General features: G+C 43.0%; 1 pseudogene; it reads right to left on the minus strand.

Annotated features, from left to right (window-relative positions):
• Positions 1-61: 61 nt before the first annotated feature.
• LOC143680232 (zinc finger protein 512-like) lies at positions 62-8,272 on the minus strand (annotated as a pseudogene).
• Between the last annotated feature and the right edge of the window lie 978 nt (positions 8,273-9,250).

The raw sequence follows: 9,250 nt of genomic DNA on the forward strand, positions 1-9,250 counted from the left end.
GACTTCTCACCACTCACCCCCTGACTCCATCCTCCCAGCATAAGTCCCCATGACAACGACATCACAGCCCCTCTCTTAGGAGCACTGTCTCACTAACTGCCTCTTTCCTTCCTCATTTATGATTAGTCTCTAGGGGCTTTACTATCAGGAATGCACAGCCACTGACCCTTGCTCTGGTTTCTTAACGGAGGTCAACACTGCCAGTTCCACATTACTCCTCCTCTGATCCTTCCCTCCTCTAAGACTCTGACCCAGGAAGCTCAATGCCAGGCTGCTGCCACCTTCTTAAGAGTCCTTCTGCTCCTGTTCTGCTGCCTCTGATTTTCTTCTCGCTGCCACTGCTTTACCTTCATCAGCTTTTCAAAGCTTTCCGTCATTGTTGGGTTTACAATGAACAAATCCTCAGTGTGGACAGAATTGATGTAACTGACACCGCTCTCAGACACACACTCTTTTTGACACAGAAGATAGTTGTATTTGCTAGCCACAAAGTTTCCCAGTGGACAAGAGCCCAGGTGAGCTTTACGGTTAGATACACTACTGTAGAGAGCCTCACGATCCTTGTTAGGACACTGAATACAATGATACTTCTTGAACTCTGGCTTCCATTTGTGTAGCACTTCCTGGCTGAAAGTAGGTAGCGCAAGCAGAATATTGTAATGGCCAAATAATACCCCTTCCCCTGATGATCAATTCCAAAACAATGGTTTTCACACTGAGCTCTGCACCCCTAAGAAGTATGCTTCAGAGCACCTTCCGATCATCAGGTACCAGGTTCCGATGTACTTTCCTCCTCTTAGGCCATTCTTTGGTCAGTTCAGCAGTGGCCAACTGCTGAAGGTGGTATAAAATGATGTTAGCAGAATACCTCTGAACTTAACTCCCACTCTTTGGCTCCAGACTCATCTCCTTTAAGCGTGCACTCTACACTGACTCTGGAAAGAAAATAGGCCCATGCTCTGACCTTAGGTGATAGGCAAGTCCAGGCATCAATTTGTATGGTTTTCCACAGTGGTGACATTTCAGGGTCATCTTCCTCATGTCTGCAGCTTCTTTGCCACATTCTTTTTACATGTTACAGATATCCCATAATGCAGGTAAAGCTACTGGAGCAACTTTTATGCATGCACTTGAGCTTTCCCAATCTCTTTAGAACTGTTCATAGCTGTTCCCTCCCACTTGGCTCATCTAGTTCACCTCCAGCCTTCAAAATGGGCAAACTATTATGATTTGCCATAACATGATACTACCTCCCTGTCAGTGAATGAAACTGTGTCCCACAGTGATGACAGGTAATCATTTCCTGTCTGCCATTTTCCATGTGTTTCTTTAAACCCTCTATGGTTTTCCTCCCCATGGCCTGGTAGGTAGGACAGAAAACACAATGTTTTCTAAGGATCATTGCTCCCCCACACTGCCTGCTGCATAAGCTGGTGGTTCGTTCTGAACATGATGAGCTGGGGTTTGGGATTAAGCTGCATTTTAGGTGGTTGCTTCCTCCCTGTCCACCCACAAAGCTTATGCTTCTTAGGAGGAAATTCTTGATAATCTTTATATTAGTTAGGGTTCTCTAGAGAAAAAGAATCAACAGGAAACACTCATAAATATAAAATTTCTAAAAACATCTCATGCAACCGTGGGAACATAGAGCCCAAGATCTGCAGGGCAGGCTGTAAAGCCGACGACTCTGATGGAAGATCTGGACGAACTCTGCAGGAGAGGCTCACTGGCTGAGGCAGGAAGGGAGCCTGTCTCTTCTGAATCCTCATTAAAAGGCTTCCAGTGATAAGATTAAGCATCACTCATTAAAGAAGACACTCCCCTTGGCTGATTACAAATAGAATCAGCTGTGGATGTAGCCGACGTGATCATGAGTTAATTCTATGAAATTCCTCATAGCGAAAGTCAAGCCAGCACTTATCCAACCAGACAAGCAGGTACCACCACTTGGCCAAGTTGACACATGAACCTGACCATGACAATTCACTCCTTGTTAACTTGGCAACTATACACATCACCTTAAAGCATTCCTAATCTCTAAATAGAAAACAGTAAAGACACATTTATTTTTCTCACCTAACAATACTCAACTGTCCTGCATGTAACCAGAAACACATTAAATCTCTCCAGAATAGGGTGCAAGTCCTTGGGTAATATTCATTCTTAAACTTGATAACTTACGACTTCAATAGTATTATATGAACAAAATCATATTACGGTCCTCGTTTCTGTAACTGATCATGCAACCGCAATTCATATTTATCACTACCTTCTTCCACTACCCATTCCATGTTCCCTTTACCCTCAGCAAGCACTTCAGCTGGCCATGGTTCTTTGCCTGGTGGGGTGACCCAAACCTTCATCCTGAAGTTTCAGAGCCATTGGTAGCGCTGCCTGGATTGGGTTTGGCAGTTTTCCATTGATTTTAATCACAGGGCATGGTAGTACTAAAATACACCCTAGGGGATCTCCTATATTCCAAGAAAACTCTTCTTTACCTCCATTGTGTAGTTGCAGTCTTATTTCCCCCTGATAGTCAGGGTCAATCAACCCAGCCAGTAATGTGGTCCCCTCTGGGCTTGTTGGTCCAGGGGCATGAGTAGCCCAAAGTGACCAGGTAGCAGTCTTAACTTCCAGTTCAATGAAATCATTGTTGTTTCTCCTGGTGGAAACATTCCCCCTTTTGGAACAAAATCCTGCAGACCAGCAGAGCCAGGGTCGCAGGGAAAGGAAGCAAAAATTTTCCCAATGGATCACTAGGGGAAATAGTGAGTGGTGCCACTCCCATTTCCACCCCTTGGTTCCTGGACCCATGGATCCTGGCTATGGGAGAAATAGCACTATACAGCGGACACTGATTCAGAGCATACACAGCTTCCTGGAGAAATTACCCCAGTCATTCAAGGTATTGCCACCTAGTTGGCACTGTAATTGAGTTTTCAAAAGGCCATTCCACCATTCTATCAATCCAGCTGCTTCTGGATGATGGGGAACATGGTAAGACCAGAGAATTCCATGAGCATTTGCCCATTCCTGCACTTCATTTGCTGTGAAGTGTGTTCCCTGATCAGAAGCAATGTTGTGTGGGATACTATGATGATGGATAAGGCATTCTGTAAGCCCATGGATGGAAGTCTTGGCAGAAGAATTGCATTCAGGGAAAGCAAACTCATATCCAAAATATATATCTATTCCAGTTAGAACAAATCACTGTCCCTTCCAAGAAGGGAATGGTCCAATATAATCAACCTGCCACCATGTAGCTGGCTGGTGACCTTGGGGAATTGGGGGCTGAGTGTGGGTCTCTGCTACTGGCAGATTGGGCACTCAGCAGTGGCTGTATCCAGGTCAGCCTTGGTGAGTGGAAGTCTATGTTGCTGACCCCATTCATCACCTCCATCTCTACCACCATGACCACTTTGTTCATGAGCCCATTGGGCAATGACAAGAGTTGCTGGGGAAAGAGGCTGACTAGTATCCACAGAACGGGTCATCTTATCCACTTGATTATTAAAACTTTCCTCTGCTAAAGTCACCCTCTGGTGTGCATTCACATGGGACACAAATATCTTCATGTTTTTAGCCCACTCAGAAAGGTCTATCCACATACCTCATCCCCATTCCTCTTTGTCACCAATTTTCCAATTATGATCTTTCCAAGTCTTCCCTGGTCTTTCCATCCAGCCAAACCATTAGCAACAGCCCATGAGTCACTATATAAACGCACCTCTGACCAGTTCTCCTTCCAAGCAAAATTAACAACCAGGTGCACTGCTCAAAGTTCTGCCTACTGGGAGGATTTCCCCTAACCGCTGTCCTTCAAGGACACCCCAGAAAGGGATTGTAGTACTGCAACTGTCCACTTTCAGGTGGTATTTGCATATCATGCTCAACCGTCTGTAAACCAGGCCCAAGTTTTCTCTTCCTCAGGCAATTCACTGTAAGAAACTCCCCAAGAAGCCATAGCTCTGGTCTGGGAAAGAGAAGGTAATGTGGCAGGAGTAGAGACCATGGGTATTTGGGCCACATCCTCCTGTAACTTACTTGAGCCTTCAGGACCTGCTCTGGCTCTATCTCGTATATACCATTTCCATTTTACAGTACAGTGCTGCTGCGCATGCCCAACTTTATGACTTGGTGGCTCAGACAACATCCAGCTCATGATAGGCAACTCAGGTCTCATGGTAACTTGGTGGCCCAAGGTTAAGCGTTCAGTCTCTACTTAGGCCCAGTAGCAGGCCAAAAGCTGTTTCTCAAAAGGAGAGTAGTTATCTGCAACAGATGGTAAGGCTTTGCTCCAAAATCCTAAGGGTCTGCATTGTGATTCTCCTCTAGGGGCCTGCCAAAGGCTCCAGACAGCATCTCTATTTGCCACTGACACTTCCAGCACCATTGGATCTACTGGATCATACGGCCCAAGTGGCAGAGCAGCTTGCACAGCAGCCTGGACCTGTCACAGAGCCTCCTCTTGTTCAGGTCCCCACTCAAACTTAGCAGCTTTTCTGGTCACTCGATAAATGGGCCGGAGTAGCACACCCAAATGAGGAATATGTTGTTGCCAAAATCCAAAAAGACCAACTAGGCATTGTGCCTCTTTTTTGGTTGTGGGAGGGGCCAGATGCAGCAACTTATCCTTCACCTTAGTAAGGATATCTTGGCATGCCCCACACCACTGGACACCTAGAAATTTCACTGAGGTGGAAGGACCCTGTATTTTTGTTGGATTTATCTCTCATCCTCTAACATGCAATTGCTTTACCAGTAAGTCTCGAGTAGTTGCTACTTCTTGCTCACTAGGTCCAATCAAGATGATATCTTCAACATAATGGACCAGGGTGACATCTTGTGGGAGGGAGAAATGATCAAGGTCCCTGTGGACAAGATTGTGACATAGGGCTGGAGAGTTCATATACCCCTGAGGTAGGACAGTGAATGTACCTGATCAGCTGAGAGCAAACTGTTTCTGGTGGTTCTTACTAGCAGCTATTGAGAAAAAAGCATTTGCCAGATCAATAGCTGTATAACAGGTATCAGGGGATGTATTGATTTGCTCAAGCAATAATACTACATCTGGAACAGCAGCTGCAATTGGAGTTACCACCTGGTTGAGTTTATGATAATCCACTGTCATCCTCCAAGACTCATCTGTTTTCTGCACAGGTCAAATAAGAGAGTTGAATGGGGATGTGGTGGGAATCGCCACCTTGCTTCCTTCAAGTCCTTAAGAGTGGCAGTAATCACTGCAATCCCTCCAGGAATCCGGTATTGCTTCTGATTTACTATTTTGCTAGATAGGGGCAGTTCTATTAATTTCCACTTGGTTTTTTCCACCACAATATTTCTCACCACATGAGTGAGAGAGCCAATGTGGGGATTCCGCCAGTTGCTCAGTATGTCTATTCCAATTAGGCATTCTGGAACTGGGGAAAAAACTACAGAATGGGCCCAGGGGCCCACTGGACACACTGTGAGATGGATCTGAGCTAAAACTCCATCGATCACCTGACCTCCATAAGCCCCCACTCTGACTGGTGGACCAGAGTGACATTTTGGGTCCCCCAGAATTAATGTCACTTCTGGACTAGTGTCTAATGATCCCTGAAATGTCTGATCATTTCCTTTTCCCCAATGAACAGCTACGCTGGTAAAAGGCTGTCGGTCTCCTTGGGGAAGGCTTGGAGGAAGATTAACAGTATAGATTTGTGGCAGTGTAACAGGGTTTAACAGGGTTCTCCCACAAAGAGACTGACCTCCCTCTCATTCAAGGGGCTCTGGGGTCTGTAAACTGTATCAAGTCTGGAAATTGATTAAGGGACCGTGACTCTGTTTTTTTGTATTTCAAGTTAGACTCGACTGTTCACTTGACCTAGAACTCTTTTGTTTATACTGCTCAAACAAAAATTTAATAGACTGCCCATCTATTGTATTTCTAGGTGCCCCATGTTTTATTAGCCAATGCCACAAATCTCTGCAAGTCAGATTATTTTGACTCCTGCTTTGAGTTTCCTGTCTATTATAATAGCTATGTCCACCCTGTCTTTGGTGATTAAGTGCTGCCACCTGGCTTTTGCCAACTTGGGATCTAGTCATCCCCCACTGTGTTTAAGGATTCTAGATCAGTGACAGCAGTTCCCACAGTAATATCTGAGCTACAGAGAACGGCGATTACAGAGCTCTTTAGGGCTGATGGCACTAGTCTCACAAATTTATTTCTCACTGCTCTGGTAAAAGCTGCATCCTCCAGACATTCCTAGGGTGTAGGAGGCTTTGCATGATAAATCCACTCTAACATTCCAATCCCTCTAAACCTCTGGGTCCCTTCAACTACATTATACCAGGGCAGTGTTGGCATTTCAACCTCAGGCAATGTTGGCCACCTTTTGATCCATGCTTCAGCCAACCATCCAAACAAACTGTTAATACCTTTTCTCACCCCTCAAGCTATAACATTGAAAGCAGAATCTCTGCTTAGTGGGTCCATATCAATAAATTCAGCCTGATCCATCCTTATATTCCTCCCACCATTATCCCATACCCTTAAAATCTATTGCCACATGTATTCCCCTGATTTCTGTCTATATAAAATGGAAAACTCACACAGTTCTTTTGGAGTATAACATACCTCCTCATGTGTGAAACTTTGTACCTCACCTTTACGGGTCTGTTGGGACTTGAGTCTAGTTATAGGTCTGGAAGAAATGAGGGGTGGTGAAGGTGCATCATGAAAAGAATTAGATGTATCTTTCAAGCCATTTGCTTCAGGGCATTCATTTGCAGTTTCATCTAGTGAAACAGAACTAATCACTCTAGGGCTAATCTCTTCAGGTGGAGGTTGGGTGGGCAACTCCTCAAGGTATACTGGAGGTAGGATGGCTATGTCCTCAGGACAGACTATTGCAGGGTTATCTAGAGAAGACTCAGCCTGACCTAGGGTTTCAACTTCACCACCACCATCATTATCAATCCATATGTCACCATCACATTTTCCAATCAATGCCCTCACTTTCACGGCAGACACCATACAAGACTGAGGTTTCAGTTTACGTTGTAAAGTTGCTACTCTAACTATAAGATTCAGAGTCTGATTTTCAGAGATCTCTTGTATATGGCTACAGGAAATAAGATTTTCCTTCAGGACACTTACAGAAACGTCTACATCTGTCGGACGGTGCTTAAACTTCTCATTTAAAACCTTAAGACTATCCCCTTCAATCATTAATGTATACAGTGTATCTAACAACAAGCAGCCAACATCTCCATACTTATTATTTCCACAAAACTCTGTAAAGGTGTCAAAAACATTATCCCCCAGAACCTGGCTTCTTACAAGCAAAGCATTAGAAGAATCAAATGAAGATATTTTAACTATCTCTTTTACCAACTCACTCCATGGATTGACAATGCCATTAGGATTATGGGAATCAGAGTTCTTAGTGCCTTTGAGTCTAATCAGTTTAGAGAATAATTCATAAAAACCTATTCTTAAGATTTTGTTTCTGAAGAACTACTCCTGGTACCAAGTTGTATTAGTTAGGGTTCTCTAGAGAAACAGAATCAACAGGAAATACTCACAAATATAAAATTTATAAAAGTGCCTCACATAATTGTGGGAACAGAGTTCAAAATCCTCAGGGTAGGCTGTGAAACTGATGACTCTGGTGGAAGGTCTAGATGAACTCCACAGGAGAGGCTCACCAGCTGAAGCAGGAAAAGGGCCTGTCTCTTCTGAATCCTTCTTAAAAGGCTTCCAGTGATTAGATTAAGCATCACTCATTAAAGAAGACACTCCCCTTGGCTGATTACAGATGGAATCAGCTGTGGATGTAGCCGACATGATCATGTTTTAGTTCTATAAAATGTCCTCATAGCAAAAGCAGTCCAGCAGTTGTCCAACCAGACAAACAGGTACCATCACCTGGACAAATCGACACATGTACTTGACCATGACAGTCTTCATCTTTTCCTGGGTTTCTTTTTTCCTTTGGTTGGTACTCCATCTGACCCTTCAATGTGGGAGGTGGCAGCACGCTTGCTTCTTCTCACTTTTATCCAGTAGGTAGATTTTTGGAAGGGTGCCGGAATATCGCTCACTTGTTCAGGTGAGGAGGCAGATGATGAGCCACTTAAGGAGTCATTGTGAGGCACAGTGTTATTATTCTTGATGGAACACTGAGTCCTACTATTCTTTGCCTCTCATGATCCCCACGCTTCTCTACTGTTTAAAGGATCTAAATCTCAGAGCGCCAGCTAGTTCACCGAGTCTGGAAGACATCCCTCCCTCTCTGAGCCTAATGAATTCACCCAAGGGCTCCAGCCAGACCAACGCCACCTCCACTCTCCTCTTCTCTCCCTGCTGTACTGTAATCCTTTTTAAACTTACTATAAAACATCATGTTGTTATTTTATATATTTTCCATCTGCATCCAGCTATTTTTGCAGTAAGATGTTTTTTTTCTTATTTTTAGAATTTTTAAATCATTTTCAAGTCAATCTGCCTTCCTCTTTACTCTTCAGAAAACTTAAAAATTCTTGGGAAGGATGTGAAGTTCTTTAAGAAGTGGGACACTCATATAAACAAGCCATATTATAACCCCTGGGTTTCATGATAAGACAAAGAATTGAGAATTGTTGGGAACTAATTTCTCTTGAGAAAGATTTTTTCATGGCTGTCTTGTATTTTAGCCAATGATGGACATTGGTTTTATCAATGGCCTTTCTACTTATACTATCTGCAGACAACCTTACCTATAGTCTTCCTAATCTTAGAAAACTCAGGTTATTATTTTTTAATGTAGATTGCTACAAGCTGTACTGATTTCTAGTTTGTTTACTTAGAAGGCTATCTGTAAATTTCTTCCCACATGCTGACCATTTTCAAAATTTTCAATTTCAAAATTTAATTAATTTATATTTAACTAATTACCTAATTTAAGCTTGTGTCTATTTACAAAAATAGGAGAACAAGATTCATTATACTTCAGCTACAAAGTTTACCACAGATAATTTTTGAGCATTTTCTGACAATATCTTCATGTGAATTTAACTTATAATTTTGGATCTTTGTGATGTACCCTTTAAAAAGGGCTTCAAAAATTGCTGTTTATGGCATATATTTCTATTTTTACTTCTCCATAATTTACACTTGTTTTCAAACATTTTGTTTTATCAGATGGGCTAAAAATTGACTGAATTGGTTGATAACAGACAATAGTCAAGGATATTGGTGTTTTAAAGGAATCCTGAACACTAT

The sequence above is a fragment of the Tamandua tetradactyla genome, chromosome 4 (assembly GCF_023851605.1).
Source record: "Tamandua tetradactyla isolate mTamTet1 chromosome 4, mTamTet1.pri, whole genome shotgun sequence".
Classification (NCBI taxonomy): Eukaryota; Metazoa; Chordata; class Mammalia; order Pilosa; family Myrmecophagidae; genus Tamandua; species Tamandua tetradactyla.